This window comes from Eschrichtius robustus, chromosome 3, assembly GCF_028021215.1.
Source record: "Eschrichtius robustus isolate mEscRob2 chromosome 3, mEscRob2.pri, whole genome shotgun sequence".
NCBI classification, from domain to species: Eukaryota; Metazoa; Chordata; class Mammalia; order Artiodactyla; family Eschrichtiidae; genus Eschrichtius; species Eschrichtius robustus.
In genome coordinates, this window is record NC_090826.1 from 180,152,423 (window position 1) to 180,179,228 (window position 26,806).

Below are 26,806 nucleotides of genomic sequence, written 5' to 3' on the forward strand. Positions count from 1 at the left end.
TTGGGAATAATCAGTTTTAATTATTCAACCTGAAGTTCCCAGTATCTTCATTCTGAAATTAAATCCTTTAATAATTTTTTATAATATTGTGTAGATTAAAATCATTCTTCTACATCCTTAGACCTTGCCTTTCCTAACCTTCCAAGTCTAGTCTCTTCTTTGGTGTGTGATACTCGATCTCAAAGCACACTAGAAGGCACTCGCTACAATTCTAGCTCTGGCACTCCACAGCCTGGCCATGTCTCGTCCACCACGCGCTCTGCAGTCAACAGAACACTTGATCCACCTGTTAGTCAGCTCCTGAAATCCCGTCCTATGAAATCTTTCCTCACAATTGCGTTTTGTGGTTGTTGTTTTACCATTTTGTTTTGTATTTCTCTGTATCCTAATTTAGGGGATATCAGGGTTCAGAACGTTTTAAATAAATGAACTCCATATCCACCTTCTGATCTTTGGTTATCAGGTTTACATTGTAAAGTGAACCGTGATTTCAGTTTACAATAGTGCCCATGTTGCTTTAATTTTGTGGCTGCATTATTTGGACCCTGTTGAATGGGGAGATGAATTTGCTTAATACTAACTTCCCCCCATGGAAGGTAAAACCAGATGAACTGAACTGATAATTCTCATTTTAAAAAAAGGGATGGATTTTATAATTTGGAGTGTGGCACTTCCACAGCCAAGTTTTTAGGTTGTGCAACATTTAGCTTGGTTTTGTTCCATGGGTATAGCCTGGCAATCACCTGACCAGTCCTCTTGGACGTGCATGCTCCAGATCACAATGGGGACGTGAGGTCAGAGGGTGCATGAGTCAGCACACGCCCACAAACTCCGCTAGGAAAAACAGCTCTAGCCATTTGAGCAGGTATCATTAATCATCTTAGCAGATGGAAAGCCTGTTAAAAAGTGACTCCTTCCAGATGCCAGCAGAGACCACGTTACCAAAGAACTGGTATGGCCCAAGCTCTTCGGATGGAATGATTAAAGGGGAAGGCACTCAGTACTGCCCTAAATAAGGAGAATTATCCATTGCTGGCAGTTTCTGGAAGCCATGATTCCCTGGGAACAGCCCAAATCTTTGGCCTCAATGCAATTCATCCAGGTGTGTTTCTCCAAATCTCACTGTTATCAGAAAAATCACACCACTTTTCTCATTAACCCTGAGGCACATGAAAATCATCATCCCCTATTGCCTGACATGCCCTGGAGTAAACTGGCCAGGCATATATTATGATTAATTGTACACATTCCCTGAAGGCAAGAATTGCACTTGGTCAAGTTATAGGCATACAATACATACATAAAAAATAGGTATTGATTATTTATTTCATAGCGAATCAATCTATATTATTTCATGGACACCTAATAAAAGCAAAATGCTCATAAGAAGTTGTTTTATAACGGTGGTAAGGATTAGGACCATTTGAAAAGCCTGCTGTGTCACATGAGTCTATCACTCAAGGGGGGAAAAATGGTACATAGTTATCCAGTCATTTTCAGGATTACATTGTGCTCACACTACATTAAAATGTGTTAATGATGATCATAAAGCAAATGTTTCCACAAAAATAACCACCAAAAACTGAGTGATATAGCCCTGAGGTCATTTACTAACATGTTCAATGAGTATCACGTAAATAAAAGAAGTTGTAAAACAAAAAAATTATGAACATCCAAATGTTCACAGAAAATTAATTTTCCCCTTCCTTTTTATTTTGAAAATTTTGAAATCTACAGAAAAGTTGCAAAAATAGTAAGAGAAACACCCATATGCCCTTTGTCTGGATTCCTCAATGTTAAGCTTTTGCTGAAATTGTTTCTCGTCTGTGTGCGTGCACGAGTATATTCTTCAACATTTTTTTTTAAATTTATATTTATTTTTGGCTGTGTTGGGTCTTCGTTTCTGTGCTAGGGCTTTCTCTAGTTGTGGCGAGCGGGGGCCACTCTTCATCGCGGTGCGCGGGCCTCTCACTGTCGCGGCCTCTCTTGTCGCGGAGCACAGGCTCCAGACGCGCAGGCTCAGCAATTGTGGCTCATGGGGCCAGCTGCTCCGCGGCATGTGGGATCCTCCCAGACCAGGGCTCGAACCCGTGTCCCCTGCATTGGCAGGCAGACTCTCAACCACTGCGCCACCAGGGAAGCCCCCACGAGTATATTCTTGACCACTTGAGAATTACTTGCAGATATCATAACACTTCATCCCTAAATGCAAATCTCCTACGAATGAAGGCATTCTCCTATATAATAATACAATTATGTCACTCAGGAAATATAACAGTAATACGATGCCATTATCTAATACACGTCCATTTTCAAATTTTCCCAATTATACCAATAACATCCTTTGTTTTTTAAATTTACTTTTCCTCTCTGGGCTACAATCTAGGGTCACACATGTCATGTCTCTTCAACCTCCTTTAATCTGGGACAGTTTCCCAGCCTTGTTTGTCATTCATGTTGTTGACATTTTTAAAGGTCCAGGACAGTGGTTTTCTAGAATGTGCTACAATTTGGATAGTTAGACTCAGTTTAAACATTCTGAGCATTAATACTACGCAGATGAAATGTGTCCTTCTTGGTGCATCAACAATCATGTGCTTAGAACTTTCTCTCCATGCATCCTACACACAGACTCTGCTATTACTCATCCCCAGAATCTATCGCGGGGTGGGGGTGGAGGGTTACTTTCTCCTGCCGCTGCTAACACAGCCCACCTGCACAGGACGTTCTCTCTGTTCTTCGCCTGCTACCCAAGGGTTATTCTGGTCACTGCTCAACTCAAATATCACACTTACCACAAAAACTGTCTCTACTATACTCCTCCAGGCATATATATCTCTCTCCAAAGTTCCTATAGTTGTCTAAAATCCACCCAGTACTTCATCACAACGAATAACTTCATTGCTCCCCTTGTATTAATACTAATCCTATCACAGTTGTGTACCTTGTCATCCCACTTGAATGCCAGCAAATTGACAGCAGTGACCATGAACCTTGAATTCTCTACATTTGGACTGTATTTCCCACAGGGCCTATCAGAATCCAGAGCACTTAATAAACAGTAATTTTGTGGTCTTTGATGAATGAGTGAATTAACATTACCTTAGGAAAAAAATCCATACTGCAATTAATTCCCCTTTGTATTTAAGAACTCGTCCAAGAAAACAGTGTTTTCAATTTAGCCCCGAGGGCCATACAAATCCCCAGAGATTTTTTCTACGTCTATATGTAACTGTACTTAAAAAAAAAAAAAAAAAAAAACACTTAAAAAAAACGTTTAAATTCTGAAGGAAATTTCTCAGAAATTAAGAATGGAGGCCAGCAGCGAGCGGGAGCTCTATGGAGGTGGTGACTGCAGCAGCGACTCTTTTGAGCTGAGAGTTTCAGGCCAGTCCCGACTCCTTCCTCCCCCTTCCCTCCCCCTCTTTTGTTTTCCGTTCCCCTCCCCCTCCCTTCCCTGTCCCCGACGACCGGATCCTGAGGAGGCAGCTGCAGTGGCAGCTGCTGAGTTCTCGGTGAAGGTTTTTCATTTGTTCCATCCCCTTCCCTCCCCACCCCATCCATTAATATTATTCTTTTGAAGAGTCTTCGTTGTCAAGCCGCCCAAGTGGAGAGTGAGATTGCAGAAGAGGGTGCTTCTCGTTTCAGTGCTTCTTCGGGCGGAGGAGGAAGTAGGGGGGCACCTCAGCACTATCCCAAGACTGCTGGCAACAGCGAGTTCCTGGGGAGAACCCCAGGGCAAAACGCTCAGAAACGGATGGATTCCTGCACGAAGCGCTAGATGAGATTACAACTCCGCAGCAAACAACTCCGCAAATGAAAAAGAACGACATAATGCAATCTTCAGGAGAGTAAGAGGCATACTAAATAAGCTTACTCCTGAGAGGTTTGACAAGCTATGCCTTGAGCTCCTCAATGTGGGTGTACAGTCTAAACTCATCCTTAAAGGGGTCATACTGCTGATTGTGGACAAAGCCCTAGAAGAGCCAAAGTATAGGTCACTGCATGTTCAGCTATGTCTGCGATTGGCAGAAGATGCACCAAACTTTGATGGCCCAGCAGCAGAGGGTCAGCCAGGACAGAAGCAAAGCACAACATTCAGACGCCTCCTCATTTCCAAATTACAAGATGAATTTGAAAACCGAACCGGAAATGTTGATGTCTATGATAAGCGTGAAAATCCCCTCCTCCCTGAGGAGGAGGAACAGAGAGCCATTGCTAAGATCAAGATGTTGGGGAACACCAAATTCACTGGAGAACCTGGAAAGCTTGATCTTATTCATGAATCTATCCTTCATAAGTGCATCAAAACACTTTTGGAAAAAAAGACGAGAGTCCAACTCGAAGATATGGGAGAGGATTTGGAGTGCCTCTGTCAGATAATGAGGACAGTGGGACCTAGGTTAGACCACGAACGAGCCAAGTCCTTAATGGATCAGTACTTGCCCGAATGTGCTCCCTGATGTTAAGGAATTGCCAGCAAGGATTCGTTTCCTGCTGCAGGATACCGTAGAGTTGAGAGAACACCACTGGGTTCCTCGCAAGACTTTTCTTGACAATGGACCAAAGACGATCAATCAAATCTGTCAAGATGCAGTAAAAGATCTAGGAGTGTTTATTCCTGCTCCTATGGCTCAAGGGATGAGAAGTGACTTCTTTCATGCCACCCAGGATGAAAATGGATAGGGACCCACTTGGAGGACTTGCTGATATGTTTGGACAAATGCCAGGTAGCGTAATCGGTACTGGTCCAGGAGTTATCCAGGACAGATTTTCACCCACCATGGGGCGTCATTGTTCAAATCAACTCTTCAATGGCCATGGGGGACACATCATGCCTCCCACACAATCACAGTTTGGGGAGATGGGAGGCAAGTTTATGAAAAGCCAGGGGCTAAGCCAGCTCTCCCATAACCAGAGTCAGGGACTCTTATCCCAGCTGCAAGGACAGTCGAAGGGTATGCCACCTCTGTTTTCTAAGAAAGGACAGCTTAATGCAGATGAGATTAGCCTGAGGCCTGCTCAGTCTTTCCTAATGAATAAAAATCAAGTGCCACAGCTTCAGCCCCAGATAACTGTGATTCCCCCTAGTGCACAACCACCACACACTCAGACACCACCTCTGGGACAGACACCTCGGCTTGCTCTCAAAACTAATCCACCACTTATTCAGGAAAAGCCTGCCAAGACCAGTAAAAAGCCACCACCACCTCAAACGAAGAACTGCTTAAATTAACCGAAACTGTTGTAACCGAATAGATATAGTGGAAATGCAAACGAAGCTGTCAGTGGTGTAAGAGAGATGAGGTCTCCTAAACACTTTCTCCCCGCGATGTTAAGCAAAGTAATCATCCTGGCACTAGACAGAAGTGATGAAGATAAAGAAAAAGCAAGTTCTTTGATCAGTTTACTCAAACAGGAAGGGATGGCCACAAGTGACAACTTCATGCAGGCTTTCCTGAATGTATTGGACCAATTCCCCAAACTGGAGGTTGACATCCCCTTGGTGAAATCATATTTAGCACAGTTTTCAGCTCGTGCTATCATTTCGGAGCTGGTGAGCGTTTCAGAACTAGCTCAACCACTGGAAAGTGGCACCCATTTTCCTCTCTTCTTACTTTGTCTTCAGCAATTAGCTAAATTACAAGCTCGAGAATGGTTAACAGAGCTTTTCCAACAAAGCAAGGTCAATATGCAGAAAATGCTCCCAGAAATTGACCAGAATAAGGACCGCATATTGGAGATCTTGGGAGGAAAGGGACTGAGTTTCTTATTCCCACTCCTCCAATTGGAGAAGGAACTGTTAAAGCAAATAAAGTTGGATCCATCTCCTCAAACCATATATAAGTGGATTAAAGATAACATCTCTCCCAAACTTCATGTAGATAAAGGATTTGTCAACATCTTAATGACTAGCTTCTTACAGTACTTTTCTAGTGAAGTAAACCCACCCAGTGATGAAATAGATTCTTCCTCTGCTCCTTCCAAAGAACAGTTAGAGCAGGAAAAACAACTGCTTCTTTCCTTCAAGCCAGTAATGCAGAAATTCCTTCATGATCACGCTGATCTACAAGTCAGTGCCCTCTATGCTCTTCAGGTGCACTGCTACAATAGCAACTTCCCTAAAGGCATGTTACTCCGCTTTTTTGTTCACTTCTATGACATGGAGTCTATTGAAGAAGAAGCTTTCTTGGCTTGGAAAGAAGATATAACCCAAGAGTCTCCAGGGAAAGGCAAGGCTTTGTTCAAGGTGAATCAGTGGCTAACCTGCCTAGAAACTACTGAAGAAGAAGAATCAGAAGAAGCAGCTGACTAAAAGAACCAGCCAAAGCCTATAAATTGTGCACAACATACTGTTGCTATGATGTAACTGCATTTGACCTAACCACCGCGAAAATTCATCTCGCTCTAATGTTTTCACGATATTTAAAGCAGAAGCATGTCAGTGAGGATTTCCTTCTGCATAAGGTTTTTTGTAGTGTAACGTCTTAATCATAGTCTACCATCAAATATTTTAGGAGTATCTTTAATGTTTAGATAGTATATTAGCAGCATGCAATAATTACATCATAAGTTCTCAAGCAGAGGCAGTCTATTGCAAGGACCTTCTTTGCTGCCAGTTATCATAGGCTGTTTTAAGTTAGAAAACTGAATAGCAACACTGAATACTGTAGAAATGCACTTTGCTCAGTAATACTTGAGTTGTTGCAATATTTGATTATCCATTTGGCTGTTACAGAAAAATTCTTAACTGTAATTGATGGTTGTTGCTGTAATAGTATATTGCCTGTATTTCTACCTCTAGTAATGGGCTTTATGTGCTAGATTTTAATATCCTTGAGCCTGGGCAAGTGTACAAGTCTTTTTAAAAGAAACAGGGTTTACTTGCACAAAACTGATCAGTTTTGAGAGATCGTAAATGCCCTTGAAGTGGTCTTTGTGGGTGTGAAACAAATGGTGAGAATTTGAATTGGTCCCTCTTATTATAGTATTGAAATTAAGTCTACTTAATTTATCAAGTCATGTTCATGCCCTGATTTTATATACTTGTATCTATCAATAAACACTGTGATACTTGGGAAAAAAAAAAAGAAGAATGGAGAAAAAACTCCAAGTTTTAAAGTGCCTCCTCTTTTTTCAAAACAGCATTCTCTCTATTCTTAAAAAAATAGGTCACTTGACCTGAAATAATCATAATAAAAATAACAAAAAATTTGAGACAATAAAGAATATCCTGTTATATCAAGTAATTGTAGTAGTCGTTCTTTATTACTTTGTACATAAATATCCTGAAAACTCAAGGCTTTATAGCTTCACGTGTTCTGTTCTGTTTGCATCTGTACTCACCTCTGTTTTAGTGCAGAGCATATTTTCCGGGGGTAAATACTTCTTTGTATCTCAGACTCATTTATCTCCACATCAACTTACCTCATTGCAGATGAGAAAATGCAGAAGACTCCGGCTGAGGCCGTGCTCTGTCATGGTTTCTCGTTGCTAGGAACACACGGAAGCAACTCTAAGGTGCTGTGGATTCTCCTGTTAGTCTGTTAACTAAATATGGGTGAATTTTCTATGAGGAAAATATTACCAGTAAATGTTGTTTTGTTTTGTTTTTTAATTAGGGCCTGGTTAAGTTGCTAAAGGATTGACTGAATCAAATTACAATACAATTGATCTTCAAAATTTGGCTTCCAACACATCACAGATGTCCATCTAAACCAAATGTAATTCTCAAGCATGGTTTATGTCAAGAAAATAACTGCTTATTGAAGCTGCCATGAAGTGCATTCACCCACGCTTTTAACAATAACAAGTCTTACTGTTTTGACACCTTTTCAGGCCTAGTCAGGAGAGGGTTGGTGCCCTAGGGGGGTGTTCTGTGGTCTTGTGAAATCAGGAAACATTTAAAAATGCAACATAGCACAGATTTCAAAAAATACAGACATTTCCAGAGACATGACAATGTTATTTTGTATTGTGAAACTTCAAAAAGGGAATAGAGGGTTTCCTACTTCGAAAACTTACCTGGAGTAACTTAGGACAACTACAGAAGACACAGCCTAAGACACAAGTGTTCCATATATATTTGCCAGTGATCTGAGAGGCGGCGTCATTACCATATGGACTGGAGGCAGACAGGCTGAATTCTTCCCCTACCTCGGTCAGGAATTAGCTGACAAGTAACTGGCAAGGCCTTGGACAAAGCATTTTTGTCCCCAGCCCTTAGTTTCCGATTTGTAAAGTGGAGATAAAGTCATAAGATTATTGTGAAAATCAGATTAATAAATTCATAGTGAAATTGCTATATAAACTGAAAAGCACTATATGAATATGAGTACATATTCTATTTTTATTATAAGATTCCAATACATTTCCTTACAGATTCATAATACTTACTTTTTCTAATTAGAAGTCCTATTCTCTGAGTCTATATTAGTACAAAATAAAGCAATCTTCTATCTGATATAGTTGTCTAACTACAGGACCAGGTCATGCAAATAAATGACTATGTTTTAAAGTCCTTCTAATTTTCAAATTAAAAAAATGCTTTCAAATAGGGAATAAAAGTATAAATTTACTTGTGTTTTGAAGCAGTAGAAAGGTAAACCAAAAACTATTTAAAAATGGTTACTATGGGGCAAGAAACAGAAAAAGGAACTGAACGTCCAAGTATATATTTACTAGGGAACCCTGTAAAAGCCTTATGTAATCAAAAAGTATAATTATTTCAGAAATAAAAAGCTAAGCAATTCCTAAAAACGAAAAAGAAAAGAATCTAATTGCATAACAAATTGTTGACATAAACACACAGACAAGAATAATTAAAATGCAATATTTTTACAGTCCATCGCTAGTGAGATATATCCTAAGGATAAAAATTACCACAAATAAATCACAGGCTGCATTCAGTAGGTTTATTATTAAAGACATTGGTATTGTTATTTTGAAATTATTATATGTGTATGGTTGAGGATAAATCAAACTAGTAATTAGGTGTATGTCATGTCACCAAGATTTTCAATATAAGAAAATATGGAAAGAAAAGCATAAAAACAAATAAATTAATACACAGTAATCATACATTTGAAATAGAAATATCATTTTGGATACACAATTTTTTTCTTATTCTAAAATATACACATTCTCATTGTTATGGACTGAATGTTTGTTTCCCCCCAAAATTCATTTGTTGAAGCTCTAATTTATATTTAGAGGCGGAGCTTTTGGGAGGTAATTAGGTCACAAGAGAGAGCCCTCAAAAGAAGAGACAGGAGAGAAATGACCTCTTTCTCTTTCATGCGAGGTTACAGCAAAATGGTAGCTAGCTACAAGCCAGGAGGCGGGCTCGCACCAGACACCAAATCTGCTGGCACCTTGACCTTGGACTTCCCAGCCTCCAGGACTATGAGAAATAAATGTTGTTGTTTAAGCCATTCAGTCTACGGTATTTGTTATAGCAGCCTGAGCTGACAAAGACACCTACCTTCATTTATTTATCTTATTTTAAAAATACATATTATGTAAATACCTGTTCACTGAGCAGTTCCAGAAGCAAAAACAAATCAGTAGCAATGACCACTTCTGGGCCTTCGATTCTGGTCTCAGAACTTAATTTTCCTCCTTGTGAAACTGATTGATTCCAGGTCTGAGTGGAAAATACGTTGAATAGATCTCTGGCACCTTGTGCTGAAAAGCAAGAAAGCTATCAACGATTATAGATGTCAAAGAAAAGAGACAGAGGAAACAATTAGAGCAGCTCCCACTGGCTAATCTGTGGAACAGTTTGAGCATCAATGGAAATGACTGGAAAGGCCTGAAACAGATCTTATACATATATAAAATCATGAGTTAGTAATTATACAAAACAAATAGCACGTGCTCATTGGTTACCTTTGATAGTTACCAGAAGGTTCAAAAAATTGATTTAAAAAAGGGAAAGGATTATGCGTGATGTATTCTGTTGTTTCTGTGTAGAGTTTATTTCATGCTGTTTTTCCAGGGTATCCGCTGCTTCAACTTAGGACAATTCATACGGTCACCAGGCTGCCAAGCCCCATCGTGGAAATAAAGCCATTGTTGAAAGCACTGTTGAGACTGATCACAGGTCAGCTTCTGCCTCTTCACCCCTGCCCCTTCTTCTCCCAAGAGCACTGCCTAATAAATACCGTGGATGCTCATCTCCATCACAGGGTTTGCTTCCCAAGAGACCCAACCTGTTGCAAGCGATGACTGCCATGTGTTGTCTACGAATAAATACTAAGATAGGATTTTAGAGCTGAATCTCTTGTTCCTCAGTTGGCAACGAGAACCCCTTCACGGATGGCAAGTGGCGCTCAGATGGACTCTGGCACAAGGTGGCAGTGTAATTGCTAACATTTTCACCAGTTTGGCATACTGATGGAAGGAAATGCATTAGCTGGTGCAGGGTGTCAGACATTTGAGAAACGGGGGAAACGGTAACAATAAGGAACAGAATTGGGTGAGCTTAAGTGATACTCTGGAAAAATGAAATAACTGAGAATTTCTTTTAAATTTTGCTTAACACACCATACTTAGGGATGCTTTCTGGAGAAAATAACTGGTTAGGAAAATGCATAATGGAATGATATCTGTCCGTATACGTCAACTAAAATACATTGTGTTGCACAATTCTTAATGTGATTTCTATTTTGTTTTTTTAAAATCTAGATAGTTCTGTATATAGATAATTTAAAAGTTTGGAAATACATATACAAAAAGTCCACAGTGATCATCTTTAAAGAGTAAGAGTAAAGAAATACTAACTCTATTTTACATATTTCTATGCCTTTTGATTTTTTATACTGAGTGTGTATTAATGTTAAGTGGGATGAAGTATAAATATTCCTTTTTAAGGAATTTAATGTATATGTATATAAGTGTATATGTATACATATGCATATATATATGTATGTTTTAATATATATTCTTATTTAATGAGATTAAGTATAAATATTTCTTTTAAAAAAAAGAATACCATTGTTGGTTTTACAAGTTTTAGTAGTCTGTTCCTATCATCCTTTTCTCTCTATCAAAACAAATTTTTAATTCTGTACTAGGCTATGGATTTTTCAAAATTATGTTCCCTGACCATAAAGAACTTCAGTAAAATTAACCTTCATCTTTTATGGATTTAAAACAATCTTTACCTTAACTCCACTCAAGTAAGAGCATTTATTAAATTATTTTGTAGTGGACATTAAATTGAACTGGGCCTTGTGCTGTAAGGAAGCGTGTAAAAAGTCACAGGAGGCCAGCCCTAATGAGAATACGTTGCATAAGCTACAAAAACATAGTTAAAAATAACCAGAGAGTTGAGGAAAGAAACTTAAAGGAACAAATTCCAAAAAGTGTTGAGCCCTTCCTGGTAGAGAAGTGAACCAAACTGCTTTCCTCCATGAAGGAATGCTGTAGAAAAAGGAGGAAACTACCATAGATTAGAGTAAGAAGAAACTACCCAAACTCTTAATTACCTCTCGGTGACCGTGTGAGGGCTGGCGTGATGAATTAGAATCCCCAGGGGCCCCAGCCTCAGAGCAGGTCTGCTCCCACCCGCCATTTCCCCACAGACCTTCCTGCACATGGACGTACAGCTGTGGACAGGGCAAGGCACATAGGGCCTTCCTAAGAGAAGCAGCCTGCTGAGGACTGGGGACCTGGCAAGAAAAGTCCACCTGAGGCACTTCAGGCTCTCAGTGGATGCAAGCAACCACTACTGAAGCTTGATGGTGAGGCAGGAAGAGGAAGAGAGATCTCCCAAGGGTCAGAAAACTAAGAGCGCGAATAAATAAATAAAGAGCCCTCTGAGCAATTAAAAATCTAGCAGCCGGGGCGCAGATAGTAACTTGGCTATAAAGCGTACGACAGCCTTGAGATCTTGCTCAGATCCAAGTCCTATCAAAGGGAAAGTCCTGATCCAACCTTCAAAACATTTGAAGCCAGTGGTGATCGAAAACTTACTGAAGCTACAGCAGAGTAGAGACAGCTGACTTTAACCAGATTATACCGACTTAGCCGCCCAGTCTAGAGGCTTGACAGAAAAAAAGACGCTTGATTTGGGGAAGGGGGGTAGTAAATAATATTACTTCAGTCTTTACTGTTCTTTTACTCACAATCCCATCATAAAATCCAGAATTTTGAGACATCCTAAGTGAGAAGAAATGATCTGTTTAAAACAATACATAGTCAAGAGAAAGAAGCCCACAGATGGCATGTTGGAATTATCAGAGACTTTAAAATATTACAATAAATATTATAAAGAATCTAACGGAAATGGCATTCAACATATGAAAACAGATGATGAATTACAGCAAAAAGATGGAAACTATCAAAAAAGAAACACATATAAATGCTAGAAAGAAAAAAATGTAGTATCAGACATAAAAAGTTTATCCAATGGCTAATCAGAAAACTGGACACAGCAGATTTTAAAAAGCCATTTGCTTGAATACAGATCAATTAAAATGATCCAAACTGATGCACAAAAAGGAAAAAAAGAAGAAGAAAAAGAACAGAATATCCAAGATCTATGTGGTGATACCAAACTTTCTGACATACATATAATTGAAGTTTCACAAGGAGAGAAGAGAGAGAATTGAACAACACAACAACAACAAAACAAACAAACAAAAAAATAGAGAAGTAACTCATCAAGAAGAGATGATGGGGCTTCCCTGGTGGCGCAGTGGTTGAGAATCTGCCTGCCAATGCAGGGCACACGGGTTCGAGCCCTGGTCTGGGAGGATCCCACATGCCGCGGAGCAACTAGGCCCGCCCGTGAGCCACAGCTACTGAGCCTGCGCGTCTGGAGCCTGTGCTTGGCAACCAACGAGAGGCCGCGATAGTGAGAGGCCCGCGCACCGCGATGAAGAGTGGCCCCCGCACTGCTATGAAGAGTGGCCCCTGCTTGCCACAACTAGAGAAAGCCCTCGCACAGAAACGAAGACCCAACACAGCCATACATACATACATACATACATACATACATAAAAAGAATGTAAGCAGACAAGAATAGCATTAAAAAAAATAATAATAATAATTTAAAAAAAAAAAAAAAAAGGCCTTGAACGCCATGCTGGGTACCAAGGACTTTGTTAAAAAAAAAAAAAAAAAAGAAGAGATGATGGCCAAAAATTGATGAAAGACTGACCCACAGACTAAACATCTTAGCAAACTCTAAGCAGAATAATTCTGAAAACTCCCACCTACTCATGTCTTAGTCAAACTGTTGAAGTCCAGAGAAAAAGAGTATACCTTAAAAGCACACAGAGAAAAGTTCCTGTTCTGGAAACCTAATGGTGGAGTGACCTGCGTGGGACTGATCCTCCTACAGATAACAATCATAAACTCAAAACAGACATTTTTAGAAACAAAAATGTGAAGGCATCAGCGTGCAACAACAACAAAAAGCAGGCAGAAAACAGGTAAGGAGTCTACCTTAGAGAAAAAGGAAGCACACTGGGTGACATCCATGCTTATGGGCAAGCCACGCAGCACGGCCAAAAGAAAAAGTAAAATAAAATCATCTATAGAACAGGAGGAAAACAGGGAGATGGTAAAGGAGGAAGAAGAGGAAAATGAAGAGGAAAAAGCAGACAAGTACAAGAAGAAGGAAGAAGAAATGTAGAAATAGCAAGTACACAGAATCAGGAATTAAAAAAATACTTCAGTTTTATCCTCTAAATTCTTAGGCATACACGCTTATCTCTCTGACTTTAAAAATTAGGATAAATCATTACTCTATATAATATTGATTCTATATGTTAATAATTACTCCTAATTGAGATTTCTGTTGAGTTTCTAAAGAAAGGTACAGATTACAATTTTTAAAGTACTATTTCATCCTCAATCCAATAGAGGCCATCCCATATATTGAGTAAATTCCTATAACGTAAGTACACATATCATTCTTGCATACATTTGAAGATCAAATGAAATAATATCAGTATACATAAAAGATTTAAGCACCCAGTATATGTATGGGAAATGAATATGGGCCAGATGAGGACATGTTTATAGAAGTAAAAAAACTCAATATGGATTTACACACAAAGAGACACTGTAACCTGATAAGTATCTGTAGGTTTCTAGTCCTGTGCTTACTGACGTAAGATTTTTTTTCTTAAATATTATATAAACATTTAAAAAATATTTATTGATTGCCTTATCTGTCCTAGCACTAAAAAAATATGTAAAAATATATATATTATATGGAGACAGACAATAAATAAAATATATAAAAATATACAATATGCTATATGTTGAAAAATACTAAGGAGAAGCATAAGGCAGGGAAAGTCTCTAGAAATTATGAGTGGGGGGGGGGGGTCATTGCTTTAAATTAGGTGACCAGGGAGAGCTTCACTAAAAAGGTGGTGTGTGAGCAAAGCTCTGAGAGATGATGAAGGAAGCCTTGTAAATATCCAGGAGGAGGAACAGCATGAGTGGCAGCTCTGAGCAGGGAGATGCCTCGTGGGTCTGAGAAAAAGCCAGGTGAGCAGCGTGCCTGGGCAAGAGAGTGAGAGGAGAGTAACAGGAGACACAGTCACAGAGGGAAGGAGGGCACAGGGGTGAGGGTCTGGCGAAGCCTTGAATAACGCTATCTTTACTCTTAGTGAGGTGAGAAGCCGTTGGAGGAGTGTGACCAGAGAAGTGAAATTATCTGTTTACGGTGGATGATTATTCCAGCTGGTGTGTCTCAGGGTCACTGCTGAAGGGGAGAGACCAGTTAGGAAGCTATAATTGCAGCAGGTGAGAGGCCATGGTAGCTTGGCCTGGGTGGTAGCAGTGAAGGTAGTGAGAAGTGTTTGGATTCTTGACCCTATCATCAAATTGTTTACTGTCCACTTACGAGAAAAAGTCCAGACAATTTTAGTAATATTTTCTTAAAAAGAGGAAAATAGATCATTAGGAGCAAAGTGGTATTAATGAAGTTATAAATTTAAGAAGGACTTGGGGAAAAAAGTAAATTAAACAAAGTGAGACACATGTGAATGACTAACAGTGTTTAACTAAAAATAATTGCGGATATTCATTGTGTTCACTTCATGCCAGGGACCAGGTAAAGTCCTTTGCTTGCATCATCTCCACCCCCCTAATCTCCACCACAAACCTACGAGTAAGTGGCTACTACTGCCCCATTCCTACATGAAGAAACCAAAGAAAGTCTGGAAAGGTTAAGGTGTCCAAGGGCCATAGCTGCGATTTCATTACGCTCTGTCTCTTACCAGAGACCATGCTCTAAGCCAACACTATTCTGATTCCCTATATAAGGGAGGGATGGGAAGGACCTTCTGAACTGATGAATCCATGTGAGCGAAGGTTAGGAATTCACAGCATTTGATGATGTCTGGGTGAGAATGACTGGTCTTGGGCAGAAAGTTCATGGTGGGGAACAGTAAGAACAACAGTGGAGACTGGAAAAGAAGTCCTCGCGAGCTGGGCAGAAAACCTGCAGTTCCATTCACAAGAGAATGAGGATCTACAATGAACATAGGAGAAAAGAGTAATTTACTGGGTGCAGGATGAGTTACAGGCAGGAGAGAGCTGGCAAGTAGAACAGCAAGAAACAAATGTGATAATTCACGTGAGGTAATAAGAGTTGGTAAAATAGGAATGGAAAGGAAAAGATACATCTCAGCAGCATTTCTCAGAAAGAACTTTTTTTTTTTCCAAAATCCAACACAGAATTTGGTTCTGAGTTATTTATAAAAAATATAGAATTTAGACTCCAGGCCAGGTCCACAATTAGTTGTATGAACTTGGACAAGTTATTTATCTGGAACATGTCTTCACCCATAAGTGAAGTTGTAGTAGATTATCTCTAATTTTTCTTCCTTCTCTACATTACTGTGATGAAGATTTGTTTACCTGTTTTTAAGCTCCAGCTTAGAACAATGTGAGAGGCTTTAGCATTTATTTCTTTAAAGGCATTAAGATTAAATTTCACCCACAGTGCATGGTACCATGTTTGGAACAGAGAGAAAATGCTCAAAATTATTTCCTGAATCGAAGTGAATTGAATCAAGAAATCATCAAAGAAAAAGAATGAATTCTAATCTCATGCCCATAACTGACAAAGCCTGAATACCAAAAAGAAAATGTTCAGAATTTGTCCCTATTCTTTACTGCCCTGCTCACTTTCTCAGCCAGGCCTGTTCCGAGCGTGGTCTCTGGACCAGAGCATCAGGATATGTGAGGGCTTGCTGTCCATGCAAATCTCGGTTGCCACTGCAGACGTCCTTACCCAGAAACTCAGAGGTGGCCCAAGAGTCTGTGTTGTTAACAACCTCACAGGTGATTCTTAGCAACACTGAAGTTTGAGAAGAACTGCTCTAAACTACCCTCAAAATCTATTTATTTAGTTATGGCCCAGAATGGGATCCTAGACTTAGAACCAGAGTTTTTGATTAAGATATTTTAAAATACAAAGGTTACTAAATAACTTATATATAATATGATCATGTGACATATAGACATAGCTGTATGCGTACGTGTGTATATAATCACTCCAGGAAGCACAGCCCCAGGAAGCAAAGCTATACCTGTGATAATAGTTATTCCAGGGGCTTCCATATCTTCCCAGACACCCTTTACTATAAGAATGTCTCCAAGAAGCCAAAGACAGAAGGAGCTTTATCGGGAAGGCCTTGCTCATCATCTCTTTCTAAGCAAGCCATTATACAAAATGAAACAACATAAACAAGATTTGTTTGTTTGCTTGCTTGATTTTTCAACCAGGAAAGATGATCATTTAGAATGGTTTTGCTTCTCAGCTCTTTCTGTATCCTGCTATTCAGCATAAGGAAGTAGAGAGAGTGTAAGCTTTGGGAGCTGACAGATATTGGTCCAAAACTTGCTTCTGCTTGTTTTAGCTGTGCAACCTCAGACAAGTTCCCTAATCTCTCTGAGCCCCAGTCCTCATCTGGAAATTAAATAAGACACTGTGATAACAGCACAGTGTTTGACACAAACGAAGTTTAAAACATATTTGTATTCCCTTCTTCCACTTCTAATTTGTCCATAATTTTTATTTCCAGACCCCTTTCCCAAACCCTAGAACTGACATAGAGAATAAGCTCCCCTCCACCCCAACCCCAATGGCATGCATTGAGGAAATATGATTTGGGGAAGTGTGTGCACAAATATCTCTAATGCTGATTTCCAGATGCTCTGACCCCACAACTACCCACAGGGAAAAGGAAGAGAAACCACTTCCCACAGCAGGGCTTTCCTCATTTCCAATGCTACAGAAGAGTGATCACAGTTTCCAGAGGAAGACTGTCAGTCTTGGAGGCTCTTGGCTACCAAGAGGGCATTTAATAGCCCCGTCAGCATGACAGGCCTTCGGCCTCACTCCTTATTACTTGTCTGTAACCTACCACTTTACTGTAAGTAAAATCTTATCTTTTACAAAGTAAAGAACAATCGTCTTCAACATTCCACATTCCTACTTTCTCGGCTTCCATTTTGTCTGAATGATAACAGAGGACACACAGGGAGCAACTCTACTTCTTACTGGTTAGTCAACAAAGAGCCACTTAACAATAACATTCACTCCAAACAGAACTCATCCATGTGCTGTCTTGGGTCAGGATCCACTTTCTTACCTAAACCTGAGAAATCTGTCTTTTGGTGGCTCTATCTCAGAACACTTGGGAGTGGCATTGCTGATAACAAACATCGACAGTGTATAGGAGGATGAACAGTTAGCCGCTGAAGTTCTATCCTCTTTTATCTCTTTGGCACTGTTTACATTAAAGTTCTAATTCTAAAGTCCTCCACTTTGTGCCTACATCAGGCTTGTAAAGTCAGGAATTATAGAAATTATAGGCATAAAAAAAATTAGTTCAAAAGCCTTGGGATAGCCATACCATGTGAGAAATACTCTTGTCTGAATAGTAAAATACTTCAGATCTTTAGTTCAGTTAATACATATCTTTGCAAAAAGAGAAAGAGGAGTGTGATGGGGGAGGGGATGGGCGTCGGGAGGGAGCGGTGTAGGATTTTGCATTGATTATGGGGCCTCCGTGGGCTAAAAAAACAATAGCGCATTTCATTTTAGGTTTAAGCTAAATGAAATACAAAAATAAAACCACATGCATTTCTCCTTTGGCATCACAGGCTCAAGGGTAGAGTATTATCAAATTAGATGCGCTCTGACTGCAAATTATTTAAAGTTACAGAACAGTTCTAAATTCTTGATGTTTATCCCTTCTAAATCTTAAGAATTCTTTCCGCATTATAGGACCAAACAAATAGAAACAGGCAATGAAGATGAGAGGCCTTTGGTTCTGAATTTACTCTGCTGCGTGTGGGGCGAGGTCAAATCCACTACAAGTGTGTGGTCTTGCCGCTGCTTTCCTGACACCCTGCCTACCTGCAGGTGGGCAGGGAGCTCTCTCTCTCAGGCTAGCGCATGCCCTTCTCCGTATGGAAGCAGGACCACCCACTCACATCAAACCAATTAACAACATCTCTGCTTGGCCCTTGCCTCCTCATTTCATCCTACAACCTGCCATCAATTCAAGTTTATTCATTATCATTCAACAGGAGGCCTTTTTTGTTTCTGAGAATTTTTCTTAATCACTAAAAATGAATTCTCTTAGGCTACAAGCTTACCAGGGCAAAGCAAAATATATGTTTTGTGATAGCAAAAACGGGCTAAATGGTACAGTTGTGGCCAATGTTACTTGAGTTAATTCTATCTGGCAACACTTCGGGCTCCATCAGCTTACAGAGATGTTTTCTTTTCTGCTCCAGGATTCCCAAAGACATTCCTGGTTTCAAAGAACAGAACAGTTTATTATTTCAGTCTGTGTTAGTACTTGGAGACCAAAGAGATCTGTTATATTGCTCTTTATAGTCTGTTAGTAACCACCATGCCAAGATTCACGTTGCATTCTCTTTTTTATGATGACTTCTGCTGACACACAGTGAGTTAGGTTGATTCCGCTCAATGACTATAAAATAGCGACTGTATTACTTGACAAATAAGCTGTGCCCCCAGCTCAACTCTTGAAACTCAAAGGGGTATATGTCCTTAGATAGACAAATGCATAGATAGATACTTACGGATACATACATACAGATATATAGTATTTGTCTCTGCCATGGAAAGAACTCTTATTTTGTTGTTATTAACTCTTTCAATCATTAAGTATCTAAGGTTGTGAATTCACCCAGTCAAATTTGCAAACATAATGGTTTTCTTTATTTAAGGCGGTCAAAAGGGAGTGGGATTTATATTTATTAAGCACCTATTATGTACTTGGATTCATGCCAGGTGTTTCATATTTGTTCTATCATTTAAAATTTCACAGCCTTCTAAATCTCACCCTATAATTCAGAGTTGATGTATCACCAATACAGTTTTCATGGAGGAAAGGCAGTCCAATCAACAGGGATGGTTGGAAGCATTTAAGTTCAGGATCAAAGAGACCAGGACACACATTCTGCCTCTACTATGTGTTCTTGAACGTCAAATCCTTGTTTTCTATTATAAACTAGGGATAATAAAACTACCTCAGGATGTGTTTGTAAAGATTAAAGGAGACAATGCAAAAAAGCAGCTGGAAAGTAGGACCTCAACGTCGGTTTGCTTCTTCTTCCTCTCCTTCCTCTCTCTACAGGTTTCTCTCCTATCTCATACTCCACTTCTGTTGGCTTGTCAACTAAAAAATCAGAAAATGGTAAAACTGAAAGCAGTCTTAGTGACCATCAAGTGACCTCATTCAACAAATGAACAGAATAAGGTCCAAGGTGTTTAGAGACATTGACACAGCTAAGTGGTGGCAAACTTAGTAAAACAAACAAACAAACAAAACCAAAAAACACCCAAATTTGATGCCGTTTCTGTTATACCTAGCTGAGGTACACAGCTAAATTAAAGATGAGTCATGTGTTACTCACCCTCCATACCCCCTCTCATTCTAAACTTAATTAAGAATTCTTAACCCTCCTACACTGTTGGTGGGAATGTAAATTGGTGCAGCCACTATGGAAAACAGTATGGAGGTTCCTCAAAAAACTAAACATAGAATTACCATATGACCCAGCAATCCTACTCCTGGTCATATATCTGGACAAAACTATAATTCAAAAAGATCCTTACACCTCTATGTTCATAGCAACACTGTTCACAATAGCCAAGACATGGAAACAACCTAAATGTCCATTGACAGATGAATGGATAAAGAACATATGGTATATATATATATATATATACGTATATATATATACAATGGAATATTACTCAGACATAAAAAAAGAACGAAATAATGTCATTTGCAGCAACATGGATGGACCTAGAGATTATCATACTAAGTGAAGTAAGTCAGACAGAGAAAGACAAATAACATATTATATCACTTAGAGGTGGAATCTAAAATATGATACAAATGAACTTATTTATGAAACAGAAACAGACTCACAGACAGAGAACAGACTTGTGGTTGTCAAGGGGGAGGAGTGTGGAGGAGGGAAGGAGTGGGAGTTTGGGATCAGCAGATGGAAACTATTATATACAGAATGGATAAACAACAAGGTCCTACTGTATAGCACAGGGAAATATACTCAATATCCTGTGATAATGGAAAAGAATGTGAAAAATAACATACATATGTATAACTGAATCACTTTGTTGTATAGTAGAAGTTAACACAACATTGTAAATCAACTATACTTCAATAAAATAAATTTTAAAAAAAGAATCCTTCAACCTCTGTGTGTAATGCAAACTGTGAATGTATAGTTCCATGTGCCTCAAAATGTATATAGTGACAGCCTACAAATATTATCCACATGCCCTACTTAACAGTTGCAGCTCCTGTTCAGATAATCATTGCTATGCAGAAATGCTGAGTCACTATTGCTGGATATTTTTCAAGAATAGACAGACATCTGAATATTGATGTATCAATAGAATTTTTTTCTATTTTTTTAAGCATTCAGAAGGCCAAACAAACCACCAGTTTTGTCTTCTAGAATAATGGATAAAGGGAAGAAACAAGGATTCAACGATCTAAGACCATCCATACAAGGTCAGCACTCGGTAAAGGAATTAGGGGAGAACAGACAACTCTTTTTCCTCCTACTTGCTGTTTCCACTGCCTTTCATTTTAAATTGGGTAAAAAGTGAGCTTTCGTGAGCTTGTTCTATCATACTTCCTCTGCATTCTTTGAAGACCACAGCTCACAGATAAGCCCTTAGCAAACAGTTGTCAAGTGATGCACTGGTTGTGGGACTGGTACTAATTTCCTTCACCTCCCATATACACTTCCTTGATTGCTTCATTCTTTCTCCAAACATTCATCCAATAAACATTCGCTGAGCACCCACAACCTTTCAGGCCCTGTGCTGGAGGTGACGAAGAAATAGATAAGAAACAGCTCTACCTTCAAAGAACTCCAAGTCTAGAGGAGGACATGGATACAGAATCGAGTAACTCTTTTTGATGGTATATAAAAGTTATATCGGGGATGATTCCCTTTCAAGTGGCATTTACTTTACTTCCCACCACATCTCACATGGCCGCAGAAGAGCTCAGAAGCTTAAAAAAAAAGAGCAGCTGTCAGTAATGATCAACACGACGGCGAGACGTGGTGTATGAGAACGGATATAGGTGGTTTTATAAGGACCATGTGATTGTGTGGGACACGCATGTTGAACAGAGACTGCAGACACCTAGCTCCACACTTCCTTTTGCAGACTGTGGTGTCAGTGAGCCATGCGTGTAAGGCTTTGTTTCTGGAATAGGAAGACTGATTAACCTGTGAAGTTCTGTATTACTCATCTCAGCAATCGTTTGCTTTTCCCGATGCAACACATAAAACTTGTATAAGACACAGCAAAGGAACTTAGTGAGGTCACCCACATTAATGTAGGACATGTTTCTATTGACAAGCCGTGGGGACACTACCTGTTAAAATGTATAACAAAGCCAAAAGATGCTGGGCTTAAACAAACAGCATCTCTGAGAATCTCAGATCGAAACTTATAATTGTATGACAGTTTGGGGGTAAACGATTCAGCAATTTTTATTTAAATTAAGCTACCCAAAACTATTCTAGATGAAATTATATTCTGGATACCTATTATTTGCATAGTACTCTTTAGATACTGTAGAGAGAAGAAGATATTCAAAATATGCTTCTAATCCTCAAGGAATTTGCAATCCAGTTGGTGGAGGAAGTTTTAGGCACGTGAAAAAAAGAAGTAGCAAAACCAGGCACACGCAATACATTTCCAAATGACTGATGTTGATAATCAGAGATATGTATAGAGTTAAATAACCATAATTATGAGTTAGAGCAATCTAGAAAGAAATCGTACTTGATGTGAGCTTTGGAAAAGAGAACCAGTCGGATAAAACAGAAGAATAAGAGAAAGAGGAATAAGAATAGGGGAGAAAGGAGAGTGGATCAAAGGCAGAGGAGAGGGAAAGTGGGAAAGCTTTAGGGAAGTTTAGGAAACAGGATTGGACTTGGCTGAGGCAGGAGAAGAATAAGAACTAGGGCTGAGAATCAGGAGGAAATCAGACTAGCGAGAACATGAATGCAAAGCCAAGGAGTTCAGACTTCCTTCCACAGGTACTGCTGAGCCACTGAATACTTCTCATCAGCAGAATGATGTGATAAACCTGGACACTGTGTGCAGGAGAAAGAGCAGGAATTAGAGGTAGGACCAAGTATGTGGGGAGAGATGAGAGGTTCCCATGATGCTAATCATTTGGCATTTCTTCAGATGAATATATTCTCTAAATAGCTTGTTCAGTATCTATTTAGTAAGGTGTGAAGGAATGTTCTATAGGCCTAGATTATATGCCACTTTATATTAAAACTAGTTGTATTATGGCTACTGAATATAACATTGTCACTCTTTTGGAACTTTCTGGTTTTCAAGTTAAAAATTGTTTCTCACTTTTCAGAATTCAGGCTTTCCCTCTTCCCCCCGCCCCCCGTGACTCCTCGTAACATTCAAATTCTTGGCATGGGTTTAAAATGTAGATCGTGAAGCCCACCATTTACCCCAGAAAATAGTGCTATACAGTGCATTATTCATTTTCAGAATTTCAGGGCATTGAACTGCCTACCCAGAGGAACTCTCAGCTGGCTGGTTTCAAGCTTGATGGTGTGGCCTTCTGTGCACTGTGCAACTTCCTATGCACGTGTCATCAATATACTAAACCCAGGTGGGTCAGTGTCAGTGAGGATATGAGTTTGTTCAGTTTTCATTCTTGGGCATTGCCTCTTCTGGCAGGAGTAAGACCAAGATTCATCTGGCCGATTATGAAAATGACATAACTGGAGAACTGAGTGACATGGCATTCATTCTGATGTATCATATAGATATTATAACATCACACAGACAGGGAGCCCAGACAGCTGCAGGGCTAGCACATCTCATTCCCTGAACGTGATTAGGACCAATTGAGCTTTCCCTCTTAACTATTCAGTTCAATAAAGTCGGTTTGACAGCTCTAGGATGGCTGCCACCCACTTGGGCAGAAACCAGGTGGAGCCATGCTCTAAGGTTCAGATTTGCATGATCACAGAGCCTAGGTCACCCAAGGGTAAGGTTAAATTTGACTATATCTCACCTTCCCCGATCTGGTCCTGAACTTCATAAGGTGGCTCTGGGGTTACCTCTTCAGCTCTTACTCATATCTGCTAAAAAAAAAACACAGGTGGGCAGCAGAATAGTCTTTCTTGGATTCGGTAGTAAATCACATGACTTTATCTACCATATAACCTTATTGGACTGTAAAATTCTTTAACACTGAACCAACTGAGAGAAATGAAATCCATTAAGTAATGAGGCACCATAATTCATAGTATCGATCTGTAGTCTTTTTTTTAATGTAGGCTACTTTAGTAGATCAGACACCGAAAGACCCCTACTCATTTCCTCATGCCCATGCCAAATAAAATATTCCATCCCCCCCAAAAATTTATGGAACAAAACTCTAAACAGAAAGATGAATACGGGCTTTGGTAACACTGTGTTTTATTAAATCTTTTAATCAAGAATTCTTGAGACCAAAAAATATACAGAAATTACCATAATTAGAAACTTTAGATCTCTAAGAGACCTTCATAAGTGATCAATAAAACTACCCTAAGTTTCAAAACTGATCATACTGTATGAGTAGAATATTGTGATAAGCAAGTTGACGGTTGTTAACCATTCCGTATGAGTGAGGTTCTGTCAGTTGTGGAGAAAGAATTGGTGGTTTTGTTCACACACACACCAAAGATGAGTGTAAGAAAACCCCCACCACCACTGAAAGTATAGACCTCGCCAAGAAAGTATGAATTCTCTCTGAACATGTCCTGTCATCCTGCTATATGTTTCAATCCAAAGCTTAGACTCTGTCCACGTAATCCTATATAGGAGAAGGGAAGCCATTTCTCCCTAAAAAGAGCCTTCCTCAACAGCTGCTATCGGGGGGTTGACAGAGCACCACACTATGCGGCCCAGTGTCAGCAGAACCAAAATACAGTCTGAAATCAACAAGAAAAAGATACACATTATGAACTTTTCCAAGACATAGTTCCGGAAATGTGGAGTTTGTGAGTTACTAATCATGGGATCCTTTCCTTAATTCTAAAGACACAGACAAAGCTGCTGTAGCGGTTTGATTACCTCGTGTATACAATGTCCTTTAGAAGAACACATGCTAGACCCGGGGTGAGAAGATGGGCAGACACTGCCACTGATCACCTATGGCATCTTGAAATAGACAGTTTTCTAGATCTCAGCTTTCCCATCTGCACATTAAGGGTGACTTGTAGATGGGTCTTTACAAAAAATTGACTATTGAAATAGGCGCTACAACAGAATAAGGGCTGCATGGGGGAAAGGTCTACTCCAAGTGCTTCAGGAAGTTAGGGACAGGCTCTGAGGAAGTGACGTTTAAGTCACAATTTGAAAGATAGGAAAGAGTGAATCCAGCAAGTGGACGTGGAGTAGGGAGGTGAGTTAACTGTGAAAGGGTGACTTTGCACGAAGGAACGTTTTGAACTTTACCACCAAAGTAGCAACACTCGACAGCACGCCAACCAAGAGAGCCAGTACGTATTACAGAAAACATTACATCACGCCTCTTAATTTTCTTTGCTTTTTCCACCACTTATTCCCTGTGCATCAATAATCCCTCCATATGTGTTATTTGAGCTCTTACTACTGACTCAAGTGTTTTTCAAAGTATAATCATGATCCCCAGAGAGAACTGGCTTAGAAAAAGTACGTTCTGGGGCTCCACCCTGGAATGACTAAACTGCAGTATCTGGGGGAGAGACCCCAGAATATGCATCTGTAACAACCATATCAGGTGACCTCGGTGGGCTGGGCACTAAGCTAGGTGTTGCACACAACATCAGAACACACGCTCGTGTTCCCTGACCACAAGGACCTCACAATACAGTCTAGGCAACAGGGCACATGTACCTGAAAATATACTTAACACAGTATCTTGTTAGGATACAGGATGTAACCCACCAGTGGCTGAGGAAGGAGTTCAGGTGTTGGAGATCAAGGGAAATATCAGCTTCTGCAGTAACTAGATGCCTTTTCATGGTACACCCTGTAAAGTAGAAGTGAGGCTAAAACCCTATGAATTATATGGGATTCATGAAGGAGCATTAGTCAGGACGCGTGGCTCAGAGACCGAGCGACATTATAGATGTTCTAATCAGTATCAGGGGAACGTGTGTGCAGTAGAGGCTGGCCTGACAACTTCAACATCAGACTACCTGGGAAACACAGATGAAAAGCACAAATGAATAGGGCACAGGAGCGCTGGGACTGCACCCCAAACCCCACTGGAAAAGCTGATCCAGGAAAAGTGATCTGAGTCACTAGGAACTCATAATCTGGGAATTCCACCCACCTCTTCAGGCTTGCTCTTGTTCACTTATAAAATCAGAACTGCCCACCCCTGAGGTAGTTCTGGTCTTAGAAAGGAGAAATGCTATACATACTGCAGCAGAAAGGTTTTGGCTCAGGATCAAACCACATCCGTAAGTAACTACGGTTATCCATCCCTGCTTCCTAAATTGATGCTTAGATTGAGATACTTTACTAGGAAGATTTTTTACCTGGATGCTGCATCCTTCTTTCTTATGTTAATCTCCAAGATCAGTTTGGACTGATTTGGACTGGATTTTCTGATCACCTAGACCTGCAATGCCCTTTACTCTTTCCTACATTAATTAATCTTGCTGGACTTGACTTCAGGCCTTCAAATAATATCACCTTTCTGATGTTACATTACAAGGGTAATCAATCCTGGCACAAGAGATGTTTACAAGCAAGTGCAGAAACGAAGGAGGGACAACCTGTCCCACTGCTTCCCCTTTTTCTCCATCTCTCTCCTCTCAGTTCTCTAAGTATCTTGATGGCCCAGGATTTTGAGAAGCTTTCCAAGGGTATGTCTCCAACTGTCCCTGTGCTGGTGATCATTCAAGTAAGCTTCTGGATACATATACTACTAGCAACTCCCATCACTAGCAGCATGTGTCCAATTCCGAAGCGTATGGGTGAATAATTGAATACAAAGAGATTTGACATTCCACTGTGGAAAGGTTTTCAGCAAGTGGTTTATTAGTTTATGGAGGTGTTATTACACACAGTCACAAAAGTCATCACTTTTATGATTTTATGCCTTTGCTTATGTATCTCCAAAAGTCAGGAATGTCATGATCCTTCATCCTAATCTGTTAAGGCCCCACAGAAAACCTACCTCTGTGATCTTTTCAAAGGATCACTACCTGCCTCTGCCTCTGG

The 26,806-nt window shown here is 39.9% G+C and overlaps 1 pseudogene; it reads left to right on the forward strand.

Annotated features, from left to right (window-relative positions):
• Positions 1–3,311: 3,311 nt before the first annotated feature.
• Positions 3,312–6,380, forward strand: LOC137760774 (eukaryotic translation initiation factor 4 gamma 2 pseudogene; annotated as a pseudogene).
• The last annotated feature ends 20,426 nt before the right edge of the window (positions 6,381–26,806 follow it).